Here is a 15,343-nt window from a genome sequence, read left to right on the forward strand (position 1 = left end):
TGACCTCCCTCCTCTTGTCTGTATATCTGCAGTCACTGCCCTGTGAGGTCCAGCTCTTTAAAAATAATTCGAACATTATAATAATATAAAATAATTGGAACATTGTCGGTTCTTTGTAGAGAAAAACACTGGTATCAGTCTTCTGTCTCAATAGTCCACTGTTTCGCCTTTGTTTCAAACAGAACATTATATGCTCATTGGGTGGAATGCTCTATTAGCAATAATGCCACCACGCTGGGTCGTTCCCAGGTGATAATGCCCCGTTGCGCTCATTAAAGGCCCTCAAAGTAACTTGGGACAAAGGCTGGTCCCATCTGAAATGCAGCCTTATTGCTTAATGGCAAGAGAATGTTGCTGTCACCATCTAATGGCAGGCCCTTCTGAAGTCAAATGTGACCTGTAATGTAAAAAATATAAACAAAAGTTTATATATGGGAGACCTATCCCCAACCACACGCTCACATTGTTTGGAGTCACTGAAGAGTTCTGTGGCCAAACAAAGGAATGAGGCCGAAGGCCAAGTTCCTTCATTTGCTGACAGACCTCAGAGGTGACCTGCAACATCACTTTCAAATGGTAGTTTATTTCTATTCCTTATATTACATTATCACAACATCATCCCGTCCAATAGTGGGTCTACTACTCTATTAATGCAAAATATCTTTCATTATTCGTATGCAGATCAAGTGTAGAATGTGCTATGGTGGGCAAAAAACACCAACACGCAGTGTGTGATATCTTGCAGACAAATAATCCAAACAGGGTTAATAAAACGCATTTAAAAGCCATAATAAGGAAATAAGTGGTAACACACAGGTGCTTCACAGCTCTCATCTTTCACGCTCCAGCAGCACATTAAATAAACATCATTCAATAAATGTCTCCTAATCTACTAATGCCTGTGAATTGGCAACAAAAGTTCAGAAGAAAGGAATATTAAAAGCTGAGTTTACCTTAATGAAATAAGCCTGTGCAGGCCAAGTGCGCAGTGTTGTGCGACGCCGGAACTCAGAAAGCGATGCCTATTGATATGTAGCACATTGTGCAATGCCCACGCAGTGTATTCTTTAGGAACCGAGGCTCGGACCCTCTGTGGTAAAGCCCACGTAGGCTATGGGCACAGCTTTGTGCGACGCAGATCCTCAGGAACGCGGGCCAATTGATACGTAAAACATTACGCTATGCCCATGCAGCGAATCCTTTAAGAACCGAGGATCGGACCACATCATGGCAAAGCCTGCGTAGGCTAAGGGTGCGGTGTTAGGTGACGCACGACTGCAGGAGACGCTGGCCAATTGATACATAGCACGTTATGCTATGCCCAAGCAGCGTATCCTTTTGAGTAAGGCGGAGAACGGCGAAGACGGGACGATCGAGCCGGGATCTAGAGGTGTTCGGGCCACCCTGTAAAAGTTATGAGAGACTCCTTTGTAGATCTGCACATATCTGATCCCTGATCGATGTGCCTGAAACGAGGCGGAAGCCAAGAAACGCAGACACAACGTCACTTGGTGCGTCAGTATACAGACAACTTGATCTATCAGGTGAGTCATTCCCCGATTCAAAGTAATCCTGATATTGGTTGAGAGTTGACTTTGCAAAATCAAACACCCTAGGTAAGGTTGATTAACCAGGGGGAAGGTTCAAACATGCCTGGGGTATTGTCCACCTTAGCAGGGTTTTTCCGCTGTGGTAGACAATCTTTGGAAGATGGCCAAATTGTGCCACCTGGGGGAACGCCGGCGTATGAGATGTATGTGAAGTATGGAGTGGGAACGATAATATTCTGTTAGACTTGGCATAGGCAAACCAGAAAGCAACAAGACCATCAGTGGCCGATTAATGGTAGTTTTGAGATAGCGAGAATAGGTAACTTGGAAAGGGTGTTGATAAGAAAGAAAGCGCGTCCTGCAGCATTTGAGACTATTAAAGACTGGAGAAAGGAAGCAATGCTCCGATTTAAAAGCAGAGCAAAGCATGCGCGCAGGCATAAATCGAAAGGCGAAGTAGCGAAAGAGAAAGAAGAGGAGGAGTGGACTGAGAGTCTAAGAAGGGCAGGTAGGCGTGACCAGTTGAATATAGAAAAGATATATCCACAACGAGAATTACACATAGCAGATGAATTGATAGAAAACATATTGACCCATACAAAACAAGGCCCAAGATCAGAAGTGAGGCCAGACACATCAGTAGCTATGGCCCAAACCCCGCCCGTAGCCCAAGCTCTCCCTCCAGTAGCTCAAGCCCTCCCACAGCCACAGACCGCGCACGTAGCACTTCCTATTAACCAACCAGGCCCACAACAGACACTCCCTGTTCCCATTGTCCCATCCGCACCTCCCGCCTCAGACACAGACTCGGTACCGTCCGTTCCTCCCGGGGTTGAAGTTGAAACCACGGGGGCAAGAGGTGGGACTGACCAACAGCGCTGCACGAGGGTAACTCGCAGTGCGATCAGCAAAGAAAGGAAGGTGGAATTGCAGCAACAGGCAGAGATGTATATAGACGGGAAAGATGGGACGGCAGCATTGGCTTCGATGTATGACTTTCGAAGAAGCAACGAAAGACAGGTAGTGTTTGAATGCATGGGTGAATATTTGGTGGAGAAATGGAAACAGTTAATTGGGAAAATACCACTGCAGCGATTGTTAGATTTGAATGCATTAGCACTCTCTAGGGAGAGGGATGAAGAAGTGAGAGAACATGTATATGGACTTTTTGAACTTAAAGATGAATTAGATAATGATTATGCCAAAATGTTTACTACACCTGGGTACAGGAGTAGGGATATTGGGAGACATAGGAAGGAAACTGCAGAGCCGTATATACAACAACGACATTCAATGTCGTCAGTGCAGAGGGGCGACAAGTTAAAAGTATGTATACGGGAAGCGTTTAGTTGGATGTCAGATCCCAGTATCCCCACAATGGAGATACATGAGATATTTGTTGAATATTCCATGCCCATGAAAAGAAAAGCACTGCAGTCGATGGCTGAACATTTATTAGACAAAGATATAAAAAACGATAAGGCCAGCCCACCTGAAATAATGGCAGTAAATAGAAGAGCACTAGAGCGAGGGACAGGAGAAACAGCCCTATCGCTGGATCTGGGAACATTGTTACACCTGAGAGAAGGGGGAGGGACAGTAAGTGGGGCATTTCCTATGAGAGAGGTCCCACCTACCTTTGTGCCCAAAGTAGAGGTTTCCGCAGTGGGCAATGTAGCGGCACAGGTAACACCAGCCCATTACACCGCCCAATATGTGCATGGCCCCTTTTCCAGACAGGAGGTGAACAACATAAAGCAGACGATTCCTGATATAAGAAAGAATCCTGCAGGGTTTTACAAGGAAGTAGAGTCCTGCCTGCAATCATCTGTGCTTACCATGGGTGATATAGACCTAATATTCCCGGTGATTCTGCCAGCAGACATATTGAAACAAATAAGGAAGGTAGATGACGCAACGGCCTTTGGCGCCACATGGGCGGACTTGGTAATAGAAGACAGGAATAAAGCGGTTGTAGGGACACCAGGAATGAACCTGGTAGCATTACCAGCACGTATAGTGCAGAAATTAAAAGAAATTGATCCAGAGAAAATAATTCAATGGGACAAATTGACTGCATGTGTACAAGGAAAGGATGAATTAGCTACAGATTATTTTAATAGATTTGAAGAAGTATTCACAGACTTCAGTGGGCAAGATGTGGGCTAGGGGAAGCGAGAAAGAGGTTATTTGTTGACAAATATGTGAGGGGGTTAAAACTTACAATCCAGGAGCTAATAATGACATCAGAAAGTGCATGGCAAGCAAAAACGTTGGGCGAAGTATTACACATGGCCCAATATTATGAGCACAGAGTGACTGCGGGAAAAGAGAAAGAAGAGAGGGATAGGGTAAATTTGAAAACACGGGTACTACTGCAGCAAGTAATAGGACATAATAGAGGGCGAGGGAATGCACAAGGAAGGAGTAATTCGAATATGCATGGGGGTATAGTAGGACCAAATCAGTGTGCGTATTGTAAGGAGGAAGGACATTGGCGAGCGCAATGTCCGCATCTGCAGAATAGAAATGAGTCTGGTCAGAGGAGACAGCATAGGGGACACCCAGGAGCGAATGGACCAAATAGGAATAGTACGCAGCAGCATCACAATAACGGAGGTAATCAAAACCAAGGCCAACACCAAAATGCCCCAAACCAGAGTCAGGGACAGCAAAATCAACAGTATGGAAACCAGAGTGGGGGAAATAGAGGAAAGAGTGGGAACGTTTTTGATACACAGCCAAACACGTAGTACAGTAACAGCAATAATTACACATCGGACGATGTGTTATTTCCCCAATAGGACAGCCCAGGGCAGGGGTCGGAACCAGTGTCTATTCCCGTGAATCAGAGAGGACCCTACGTAGAAATGAGAGTCAGGAATGAGGAGCACCGCTTTCTTGTAGATACAGGAGCGCAGAAGTGTTCAATAGACCACCACTTGGTTCCGGATATACCACTGTCAGGGCAAAATAATGTTTCCGTAGGGTTCGCAGGTACACCAGTCATAAACCCAGTGTCCAAACCAGTCCCAGTTACAATAGGACCATTTACTGAACATTGTCCTTTCCTTTTAACAGAAAATTGTGGGGAGAACTTGTTGGGATTAAATTTGTTGAAAAGATGAGGTTCTGTTATACATTGCACGGCTGACATAGTGTTCCTAACGATTTAGCCACATGATGCCCCTGTGTCAGAATTCATGTCCGAAACTTTACCAGGGGAACTAAGTAAAGTGCCAACCTGTATATGGGCAATGCATGACATTGATGTAGGATGCTTAAAGATAGAGCCAGTAAAGATAATTTTGAAAGAAGGTGTTACCCTACCGCGAATTTCCCAATACAGAATTTCGGCTGAAAATGAGAAAGGATTGAAGAGTATTGTTACAGATTTGGTGAAACTAGGGGGAATAGAGGAAATTACAGGCAGTACATGCAACAGCCCGATTCTTCCATTTTATAAAAAAGGAGGCAATGAAGAACCATACCGTTTTATAATTGATTTGCATTGAGCAAGGTAGTAGATCCACAATTTCCTCTAGTGCCAGATGTCACTACAATATTGACAATGATACCTTTTTCAGCAGAATATTTTAGTGTAGTGGATTTGAAAAACGCGTTCTTCAGTATTCCAGTGGAAAAGGACAGCAGATATTTGTTCGCGTTCACATTAGGAGGACGATCATTTACATTTACGCGGATTCCGCAAGGTTACACGGAAAGCCCAAGCATTTACAGTAGAGCATTGAAAGAGCATCTAGACATGCTAGAATTACCAGTGGGTTGTGTACTCTTGCAATACATAGACAATCTATTGTTAGCTGCAGACAGAGAGGAGATTTGTAAAGAAAGCACTGTATTACTACTCTCACACCTAGCGGCACATGGCCATAAAGCTAGTTTGAAGAAATTTCAATATAATCGAAAGGAGGTGGCCTATTTGGGCTACCTACTTTCGAAAGAAGGGAGAAGACTAACGCCAGAATGCACAGAAAGTATTTCTTGTATGCCTATTCCAAAGACACAAAAAGGAGTCAGAGCCATAATAGGCATGGCTTCATATTGCCGACAATGGATTGGTAATTTTGCGTTAATTGTGAAACCGATGGTGAATTTGACTAGAAAGGATGCGGTTATGCCGTTACAGTGGGATGAGGAATGTGAGAAAGCATTTGATGAATTGAAAACTGCATTATGCTCGGCTCCAGTTTTGGGTACGCCGAATTATGAGAAGATTTTTAGACTGTTTGTGTGTGAAAGTGAAGGATGTGCATTGGCGGTTTTGACGCAGGAACAAGGTGGAAGAAATAGGCCATGCGGCTATGTTTCTTCTGCGCTGGACCCTGTAGCGCGCGCACTACCACGATGTTTGCGATCTGTCGCGGCGGCTGCTGCGTCAGTGAAACAAATGGAAGGGATGGTATTGGGGCACACTTACATTTTGATGGTGCCACATGCCATAGACGTTCTATTAAATAGGACACAGACGCAACACCTCACCTCTGCTAGACTGACAAGATAGGAGATTATCTTGTTCGCGCCCCATATCCAAATTATGAGGTGTAGCGCTTTGAATCCTGCAGAATTAATGCCACTACCCATAAAAGAAATTGGGGAGGATGAGTCACCCCCCCACAATTGCATAATGGTCACTGAGGAAGAAACCAAGGGGAGAGTTGATTTAAGTGACACCCCACAGAAAGAGCCAGATGGAGAGTTATTTTGTGACGGCTCGTGTTTTAAATTACCAGATGGCACAACAACTGCTGCATATGCTATCACTACCCTAGAGAGCGTTGTAGAAAGCAAAAGAATTCCCTACAGTTCGGCACAAGCCGCAGAGATAATAGCATTAACCAGAGCCTGCGAGATTTCTGAAAATTTGAATGTGAATATATATATTAATTAGCCAGTATGCTTTTGTGGTGGTTCATAACTTTGGTCGACTTTGGGCTGAGAGAGGTTTTTTGACATCACATGGCGCCAGAATTCAACATGGCCCTTTGATTGTACGATGACTGTCTGCACTCACGGTTCCAAAACGCCTAGCAATAGTGAAAAGCGAGGCACATAAAAAGGTAACATGCAAAGTAGGAGAAGGAAACGCATTTGCAGACAGAATTGTGAAACAAACTGCCACTGATTTAAATACCAAGATGATGACGGTTCAGACTGAGGAAGTACCCTGTATGATAGAAAATGGAGTTGCCACTGTCAAAGAAATGCAGGCCGAAGCTATGGCCGATGAAATACAGGGGTGGGCAGAGGGCTCTGCTGAGTTAGATCTGGAGGGTTGTTGGGTGGACAAGGGAACTAGAAACTGGATGTTGCCAAATTTGTATGTGACTGCAATGGTCACAATGGCCCACAGCCCTACTCACATCTGTGCGAAAAAGATAATACAGCACCTTTCTACAGTATGGCAGAATGTAAACATAAAAAAGAATGCAGAGAGGTTGGTGCAGAACTGTATCACGTGTTTGCAACACAATGTAGGAAAGGGAACAGTGACTCCAATAGGCAGTTTTGGCCCGCCCTCTATGCCATTTGAGGTGATCCATTTTGATTTCATAGAGATGGAGAGATGCCAAAACTTAAAATACGTCCTAGTGGTGATCTGTGCATTCAGTAAGTGGGTGGAGGCATATCCCTTGAAGGACTGCACAGCAATGAGCACGGCAAAAGTAATGCTTAAGGAATACTTTTCCAGATTTGGCTTGCCCCGTGTCTTATGGTCCGATAATGGACCACATTTTGTGGGAGCAGTGGTGTTACAGATATGTGCTGGTCTTCAGCTTGATAAGAGATTCCATAGTTCAAAGCATCAGAGTTCTGCTGGTCTTTTGGAGAGGCACAACGGGATTCTTAAATCAAAGATTAGCAAGATTTGTGTGGGAAGCAAGTTGAGTTGGGTTGATGCATTACCAATAGCACTATTATGCATGCGTACGTCTGTACAGGCTAAAACTGGGCTCTCCCTGTACGAGATCGTAATGGGGAGGCCGGCAAATGTATGGTGCGCACCACAGCCAAAACGACTTAGTGAGATAGAACATCCTGTGCGTAGTACTTATTGTGGCCTTTTAATGCAGAAATTGCGTTTGATTCATCAGCAGGTGCAGGAGGCATTACCAGTGAGATACACCGGTCCGGGGCACGCGCTGGAGCCAGGAGACTGGGTGCTGCTAACATTTTTTGAAAGAAAGTCATCGTTAGCACCCGGGTGGCGCGGCCCCTATCAAGTACTCTTGGCGACGCAGACGGCAATACGGGTGGATGGAAGGAAGTCGTGGCTCCATGCCACCCATGCCAAGAAGATTCCAACTTCACTGAAAGACTTGCCTGACCCAGATGACCGGAAAGAGGCAGCGGTCCCAGAAACAGAAGAAACTGTTGCCAGTAAGCAGCCACCAAATCTGCCAAAACGAGAAGTGAAACTCAAAACAAAGCCTGAGACGATTGCCAAAGAGGGGGAAGGGCAAAGAGTGCCCCAACGTTGCCCAGCAGAATCAACATCACTGCTGGCCGACACGAAATCTGCCTTGCAAATATTAGCAGAAACAAATCGTGTACCCCTTTGGCGCCTACCAGCACTTGCCAGTACGCCAAAAAACCGGATCTGCATCATTGGCGCGGCGCACACCAGCACCTGCAGTAGTGCCATAGGCTGACTTTGAGCCTGAATCTGGAAGTGCACCGGCACTGTTCACGGATCACACGATACCAGGAGTAAGGAGATACAACTTGCGGCCTCGAAAGACAAAGTGATCCGCAGTTCTTTTTGGTGTTTATGTCAACCTCTGGTTCAGCTCATGGACGGAGAAGGGCCTAGAGGTGTAGAGGAGAGAAACGTGAGAATTGTGCAAGTCGGACAATTCAAGTCTCGCAGCTCCTCAGTGCGATCATAAAAGTACATGTGTCAGGAACCAGAGCGGACAAGCTGGGCGCACATGTTACTAAGGCAATAAGATAACTGATCAAAGGTCCTCTGAGCAGTATGAGAAAGGACAAGTGATCTTGCCTAAAAACGAATAAACAAATCCAGGCTATAAAGGACTGGCAGAACTGAACTGTGACAATTCCGTTGATCTTATTGACATCAGAACAAGAGCGACGAAGATAGATATCCACGATGAACTGTGATAAGGAAGAAGAAGGACGATGAGGAACATACCGGGACCGGTCCCAGCCTCCTCCTGCACCACCACTGCTGAGAATGAGCCAATTATAAAGACTGTAAGCTTAAGAAAAAAGCATGGTAAAACGAATTGTATGCTGGCACTGACAATAATAATGTGCTTTATGAGCGTGGCAGCACCAATATCGACAGCCCTAATATTATGGTATGTGGAAGCGATACACCCATTAGAAATGTTTTTACCAATAGTCAATATATCCACTACTGAAAGCCCGGTTCTGGTGATTACTTATACCCTGCCCCCAATGGAAGAAAGACACAGGGAAGGTTTTGGGGAATACTACGTTCTTGGGGATGGAAGTTGATTTCAATATTAGTAGTGGTGTTTGGAATATTCCTAACGTGCTGTTGTTGCATACATTGCCTACCAATAGTTTGCGCTGAGGTAACTGAGGGCTGTACGGAAGGATGTATGCATATGATGACGAAGAAAAAACAACCTCATGGTCGAGCGGACCAAGATCCAAATGAAATGGAAACAGTAAAAGAGTTGATGACAATAGATATTGATGAAGACGATGATGTTTACGATAGCATGCAAGATTCAGACATAAGTACTTCAGACTCATCATCACTAGAGGAGGTTTCAATAAATAGATGAGACGTTTGGCATACGGCCAAAGGGGGGTTTGTCAGTCTAGAAAAATTGATACCTCTGCTGTGTGACCGCAAACGTATTTTGGTGGCCGTGGGCCAACCGTCTCATGCACAATATGACAGAATATAGGTTTTCAAGTTTGCCAATGAACAGCCAATTTGATGTAACAAGAATCGCCATTTTGTTTTCTAACCATTGCTCATTGCTTTCTGTTCATATTGCTTTGCAGTATATTTTCTGCTTACACTGCTCGACTGTAAAACATTGTTGTGTGCACGTAAAAAGGACAAGGCCGCAGGGCCGTGAGGATAACAAGAGTTTGTTGTAACACAAACGTAGGCAGCGCCAGGAAGAATGCCCGGCTCCCTCCCGAATGTAGCCTTGAAGCAGAGCTGCAGGGCATTTAATCATTTCGCAGCTGCCAGCCAGTCTCGTTGTATGGTAGAATATGTAAGAATAATACAGCTAAAGGCTTGAATTATGCTTTTCTTACGGCCCCCCCTTTGCTGAGCCCCGCTAGAGCGTGTCGGCTCGCAGGACACGAATAGCACCTAATAGATAGCAAGGTCCGGAATGCAACTCTTACCCCCCCATATGTAGCTCGCTTCCAAGAACAGAAGCGCTGTGTTCTATTCAGCAACTGAAATATGCCTCTGCACTCACAAATTGCAAATTGTTACTAGAATAGATGTATGAAGGTGTCGTAGTTGTTGGAGATGTCCATCATCACACCAAGTTCAAAGAAACCCAATAAAAGGGGGGTGTTAAACATGTCATAGCTGATTGTTTGATATGCATTTTGTATATATGTAACTGATGTACGTAATTCACTCTCTTGCGTCCCTCGAGGTCTAGAGATACACGTCGCGGGGCATGAGACCGAGTTGGCCAACTGAGACTTTTGCTTTGCAATAAACCCTAGCTTTGGGAATACAACCTTGTGTCTGGCGTATCTATCGTGTGTGGTGACTCGCCTTGTTTCCATAGATGTTAGGGACCCCTAGGGGCCCCTTTCACACTATTCGGGCACGGTGCGTCTCCAACAATCTCTGCCTTAATGCTAGTAAGACAGATATCATCCTCATTGAGACCCCCTGTTCCCGCTTTTCCTCTCTCACTCTGGCCGCCTTCCATGGGCCCTCTTCCCTCACCCCCCTGTGAGGCTAAAAATCTTTGGGTAAACGTCGACTCCACACTCTCCTTCTCCCCCACATCACAGACAGTGCCAAGAAAGCCCACTTCCAGCTGCACCTCCTCAGAGTTATTTCCCTTTCCTCACATTCCCCCAGAGGTTCACTGTCTCCAGAGCCCTGATTCTCTCTTGGCTGGACAATTCATTCATTTTGTGACAGACTGTTTGAATAGTATACAAGGGGGAGTTTTTTGATAAATTGTGAAGCAAATTGTACAATAAATTTAAAGAATATGTAGTCAGTAAAAATGGTCAAAGCTACTAGCCGCATAGTGAAGTAAATCATCAAAGTGGCCCACATTGGCCAAAACAGTGGCCCAATTTTACCCAAAAAACTGGCCCACACTTGCATTTCACGTTTTTGTTCGGGCATTGCCCTGTTGCCCTATAGGCCATTCCAAGCCTGTGCAAGACTTATCCTTGGCCTCAAGCCCAGGGACCGAATTTCTCCAGCCCTGAAATCCCTCCACTGGCTCCTGGTGGCTGCAAAGATCAAGTTCAAGAGCCTCTGCATCCTCCACAAGGCTTTTTGGGGCCATGGCCCTCACTATCTACAAATTTCTCTTCCTAAATACCTCTGTGCTAGAGCCCTCTGCTCATCTACTTCTAACTCTCTGCGGGTCAGTCACTTCTCCAAGCAGAGAGTGGGGGGAAGATCACTCTCCTCGGCAGGAGCTTCCCCATGGAACGGCCTCCCTGCCTCTCTCTGTCTTAAGCCAAATCGCCTTATGTTTGGGAAGCTCCTCGAGACCTTCCCTTTTTCCTCCTCTTTCTCTCTCCCCTGCCACCCTACCCTTTCTCTCGCTCCTCCTACTCTGCTGACTGGCTGCTTGGTGCACCCTGAGTCTTACTCAGTGTCATGCTCCTCATCGCCCCCGGACCAGTCCTCCTGCACTTGCCGCCTGGCCCACCTTGCACTGTCACCTCCCCTACCTTGCACTGCCACCTGTCCTACCTTGCACTTCCTGGCTGGGATTGATATGATATGATATGATATGATATGATATGATAGGTCGTGCTTAAGATTCAGAGGTTTCTAAGCGCGGACCCGGGGATCGAAACTGTGCTGCTCTGTGTCATCTTGCTTCCAAGGCGAGCACGTTGCCCCTGAGCTATCCTCGCAAGATTGCACCCTGTAGCCCCAGCCTCCCTTGCACTTACCTCAGATCCCGCTGTCCTGGTTGCACTTCCCCCTGCACCTTCTCCCCTGCACTTCGCGTTGTGTACTTGCAGATCTGTATATCAGGAGGCCTAGTAAGATCGTTTGTCTTGTCTTCCCTTTGTTCCCCTTCCTTCCCCTTCCTTGCCTTGTTCCGCCTTGAAACACTTGTTTATAGGTGCATAATAATTAAGAAATCAATCAATGTAGTCGCACATCGAAATTCTGAAATGTGCTGACTCTGGCAGAAGCATTGTGACGTTGCAACTCAAATATAATAACCTATTACGGTTGAATGGATATTTTTTATTAATACCGTGATTAGTGATTTCACAACTAGACTACAGTCCATAGAATGATATAAGGGTAGCTGTCTAATGCATGAACATATTCCGCAGAGGTATTCAGTGTGACATCTGATATACAACGAGGATAGACAACTCGGGAATCTCTCTCGTTGTCTAGTAGCTCGCACAGAAGCCCAAGGTGAAATGCACCAGGTAGTTGAATAGTAATATACATTTTTATTACAGTTGAGTAGTGATTTCTCAGTTAGAATTCATCATATAGAATTATAGAAGGGTAGCTATTGACTAGAGGATATATTCCACCGAGGGGTTCTGAGTGACATCTGAAAGACCAGGAAGCTTTGCTCAGAACCCTGAGGAGAAATGCACCACGGAATTTAAAGCTATCTATCTATAATGCTCTGCTGTTTACGGCCCGTCTGTGCTCCTTTTCTAACCCCAGCTCAGTCCCATATGGACCAGCTTAGCAGGGGCTGAAGACTGGGGGCATGACGATCTATATACAACATACAAAATATATTACACGTTTGTCGGTGTGGGGAACAACATCAGTAAAGTCACAGTAACTCCCTTCATGCCACTTTAACGCCTATTTTCTGCCCTGCCAAATTTTATGTTTGAGGGTGAAGCAAAGGAAGCACCTTTGTCACGTGCAGGAGGTTTTTCCTCCACTTTACTTCCATAGAATTGAGGATTTTCAACAGGCAGAATCAACAAAATTACATCTTCCAAATCCCCACGGGGATTCTATGGACTCCAGGAATGGGGATCAACATTGCCATGTTCTGACACTCGTAATCAGGTGGATTGACGTTATTGGGAGGCGGGGAGGAAATGATAAATAAGTTGGCCACCATTTCCATAGGAGATGCTGTCAACCCTGTAATGAAGCCTCCAGTCCCCCCCCCCCCCTCATTCAGAGAATGCTAAAAAGGAAACAAACACGCCTGGCAGAGAAAATGCTGGCTCCCCCTGCTGTGACATCATAGCAGTTGCATATGACTTTCATAATCCTCCTCTATGACATCCCAGCAGGAGGATACAGCATTTGGAAATGGAAATAGTCACTAAAAGCCATACACAACAACAATATTATTTACATATTATCCAGATAGTGCAGGAAGTCCTGTGTGCACTTCTTCCACAGTACAGCATACATTATTATTTATCATCATCATGACTATTATGATCATTATCAAGTGCTCACCTCGGAGCAGGGAGAACGCAGAGATTTACAGGGATGTGTTGAAAAGCTGGAGTTTGGTCAGACGCTTCCCAGAGTAGGTGCAGGTCGTCTTGCAGCCAGCGAGCATTCTCCTGTTCCTTTACCCGAATGTTAAAGGCAAACCTCAGGGAATGACACAGGCTTTCTACATTGCAGGAATGAGGAACTGATCGTTCTGCTTTTGCACAGGAAAGTGGTGACGGGCGAGCAAGCATGAGTGTGAGCATTCCCTTCCACCTCCCACCTTGTATTCCACACTGCTTGGCGCGTCACCGGATGCCTCTTGAAATGCTTGACGCACAAGACCAGAGCCACGGATGTGCAAAAACAAATGTTGCAGACACTCAAAGTACATATCTACTAGTATTTTAAATTCTGCTAAAACAAAATTTCCTCGTCATTATTGTAGTGCGGAATTATAATTCCAACGGAACAAAAAATGTTGCACTTTATAAAATGGCCACCGTTACACATCTTGTTATTCATTGACATCCAAAGTCTACCCTGTTATCACCCCGGGGCGGTATCCCTGGATACTTTCCCTGATGCTTTAAAACATTTTGCTCAGATGAGTCCAAATCTTAGGCCTCTTCAGAGACGGAAATGTTGTGCGTGAGGACTTCCTTGGTTGGTGTGAGCATTTTCCCAAGTTTACGATGAGCATTATTGCACCCCGGGTGTGGGCCTACTGCCCACTCCCATGTAAAAGCCAGCATTAAATCCTGGGTTGCTTCTTGGAAACAGTAAATGGGAGATGATTGGGATGATTGAAGCCATACATGGTCATGGCTCTGCCGGCTTGACATGGCCATACATGGTCATGGCTCTGCCGGCTTGACATGGCCATACATGGTCATGGCTCTGCCGGCTTGACATGGCCATACATGGTAATGGCTCAGCGGCAGTTATGACTAGGTGAAGGAAGTCTGTGAAGTGGAAACAGCCCCCCTGGAGGGTTTACCCAGGAAGAAGTACACAGTATTTCAATGTGACGGACTCCACTAATTGGGTGGCCACCAAAAAGTTTGAATAAATGGAACTTTCTAATTAGGACCAGGATCCGACCTGGCCCACTTCGCTATAAACGTGGAGACTGTGCTTCTGTTCCTTGCAGCATCTTGAGAATGTGCCACTCAACATGGAAGATGACGCAGACCTGAAGATTGAAAGTGAAGTGACCACACTGAACTCTGCAACTTACTAATACCGCTCCTGATGCAAAAGTCTTCCTGGCAACTATAGAGACAGGACTTGCTATTATTGTGGCAAGACCAACAATGGTCGGGGGCTGGGGGATGAGAGGCTTGTCAGAGCCTTGGACCCTCTTCCCTCAAAAAATCCTTGCTTACTCATGTGGAATATATTTTTAAAAAGCAGGCAAAAGCAACAGAAATGGCTCGCATAAGCATCTAACAGTCCAAGACCTGCAGTTGCTAATGATACCAAAATTCACCAAGCAGACAATCACCCAAAGTTGCTGCAGTACGTAGAGTGCCCTAATTACTAAACAAAGTCAGTAAAGTCCTTCTGGAACTGTTCACAACCCGAGTTTTGTCTTTAGTCGGATCAGGCACTCTACATCATACCTCATTTTAAGAACTTCAACTCCAGTGGATCCAAGCTGCTCCTCTTGCTTGAAAATCACTTAGCAGGTGGTCTCGAACACCAATGCACTCTCCGGACACTAAAAACACTGATCCTCTGACCATAACCAAACTGGTCAGAAACTTACCGTTAGGTACCTCAGCATTTGGCAGTACCTACAGAGAGGCATTTGGGCTGGAAACGGCATGAGATTGTACTTTGCCAATGTACAGCTGCCGTTTGCTTTTATGGGGTGTTCCCCCCTTCTCTACCTCCGCACACCTGGTTTACGTCCACTGCCTTCTTCAATGCACCAGTTTCACCCCTGTGTTTTTATCACCATACCAATTTCAATTTTGCAATTAAAAAAACATGTTTTTGTTTTAAGGGAGTTTTCCTAGTATTTTGTATTTGTTAATATATTCCCTCATTACTTATGCTGGTTTGGGCCATAATGCCAGTTTTGCTATGTCATGCCCTGTTATGTAATTTAATGTTAATGTCACGTTGCTTTTACAAGCCTGAC

The 15,343-nt window shown here is 45.4% G+C and overlaps 1 protein-coding gene across 4 annotated transcripts in view; it reads right to left on the bottom strand.

Moving 5' to 3' along the window:
* Positions 1–13,423, bottom strand: part of TM4SF19 (transmembrane 4 L six family member 19) — a 280,038-nt gene extending 266,615 nt beyond the window's left edge. For all 4 annotated transcript variants that reach the window (XR_011276304.1, XM_069620358.1, XM_069620357.1 and 1 more), the window contains exon 1: positions 13,216–13,423. The gene's annotated coding sequence lies outside the window, so the exon portion shown is untranslated. The remainder of the gene's footprint in view (positions 1–13,215) is intronic.
* Between the last annotated feature and the right edge of the window lie 1,920 nt (positions 13,424–15,343).

The sequence above is a fragment of the Ambystoma mexicanum genome, chromosome 10, assembly GCF_040938575.1.
Source record: "Ambystoma mexicanum isolate Mex_15411 chromosome 10, UKY_AmexF1_1, whole genome shotgun sequence".
Taxonomy (NCBI): domain Eukaryota; kingdom Metazoa; phylum Chordata; class Amphibia; order Caudata; family Ambystomatidae; genus Ambystoma; species Ambystoma mexicanum.